Here is a 1,692-nt window from a genome sequence, read left to right as displayed (position 1 = left end):
CTCGGGGGCTGCAGGAGGAGGACGGGGCGGGGACGGGAACAGACGGGGAGCACGCTCTGATCGTGGACCAGAGGAAGGACCCGGGTCGGGGGAAAGAAGAGGGAGCCCCACAATCCTTGGGGACAGGGGAGGTGCGCAATATATAAATGTTGGCCGAGCCAGCTGGAAGAGAGGTGAGGCATCAATTCAGCCAGCCTGCCCGGGACACCTGGCTCTCACACCCTCTGAACCTCAACCCCCGGGTCCGCCCCGCCGGACCACTGTCTCCAGCGCTCCAGTCCTGCCCATCCCCAGCGCCCACCCAGGCCCCTCTGAAGCCACACTCACCTCCGCCAGCCGCTGTCGGTTCAGTGACAGACGCAGAGGGCCCCGAGAGAGAGAGAGGATTTAAGGATTCTAGGCAAGGGATGAAAGGCCGCCCTGAGGGCGGAGACCCGTCCTGAGCAAGGCCTGTGCACACGACTGGCCCTCTCAACATCTCCGTTCCCTCCCCCTCCTACTCCTAGGGCCTGTTTCTTTCTTGTCTTTGGATATGTGGCTGACACACGCGTTTCTCTGTCTGCTGGTCTCTGTGTTTCTTTATGTCTGTTTCTGGCTTTCTCTGCCCATCCCTCTCCCTTCTCTCTTCTTCTATCTCTCCTCCTATCTCTGTCGATGTCTCTTTCTCTCACTGTCTCTCTCTGTCTCTTACTCTTTTTCCCTTACTCTTCCTCTCTTTCCTGGCCACCAGTGGCTTGGCTCAGGCTGCCTAAGGTACTTCCCAACTTTCTCCTTGCAAAACCCTGCAGTAAACCCATGAGTGGAGTGAGAAAGGAACACGGGTTGAGCGAAGGGGGAGTGCACCTGAACAGGAAGACGGTGAACAGGGCTGAGCCAGGAGGAGGCAGGAACAAGCAACCCTTCAATGGTAGTGAGGTCTCTGCTTATCACACACACACAGCACGAGACAGTCCTGCAAAGAAGATGCTTCTACCATCAGACTCTTTATGCAGACAGGGAAATAGACACCTCAAGGAGTTAAATGACTCAGTCAAGGTCACACAGTTGCCATGTGTCAGCATCAGGATTGGTATCCAGGTTGGTGTGAAAGGACCAGCCTTCACTGCCTTTGATGGAGGGAGGGGACAGGGCAGATTTGCCACGCCGTTCCCACCCCATCTCTTATATCTGATGGTAGAATCCTAAGGAGTTACTCTCTTGCTGGTTCATAAAGCCTTCTTGGCTCTGGGGGCTGAAGCAGTAACATACCATGTGAGGGTCTTTGTATCTGAATTTCCTCATCTTATATTTTGGGCCAAGGTGACAGGGATTGGCCAAGAATACTTCTGCCACCACCCGCAACTGAGGCCCTGGATTTGCCTTTGACACCAGGCCCAAAGTGCATCCTGGAGACAGGTGGTCAGCTCCCAGCCCTAGGCATTAGCAAGTTCTAAGGGGGAGGGGTAAGGGGGACTGAGCTGGGGGTGCTGAGCTGGTTTGGGCTCCATTAGAGGGTGGATTAGGTCGGCCGTGGGGATTTGCGTAAAGCTGTCAGAGGAGCAAGCAAAAACCATGTCATCCTTCTCTCTTCTCTCCCCACATAGAAGGGCCCTGAATATCTCTGTTTTCAGAGCCATCCAGGCACCTGTGCCTGGCACAGTTGGGCGGTCCAGGTTGGTCTGTTGGACCAAGGTTGGCAAGGATGGGGCACTT

The sequence above is a fragment of the Bison bison genome, unplaced genomic scaffold (assembly GCF_000754665.1).
Source record: "Bison bison bison isolate TAMUID 2011002044 unplaced genomic scaffold, Bison_UMD1.0 scf7180017864519, whole genome shotgun sequence".
NCBI classification, from domain to species: domain Eukaryota; kingdom Metazoa; phylum Chordata; class Mammalia; order Artiodactyla; family Bovidae; genus Bison; species Bison bison.
Note: the sequence above shows the minus strand (reverse complement) of the source record.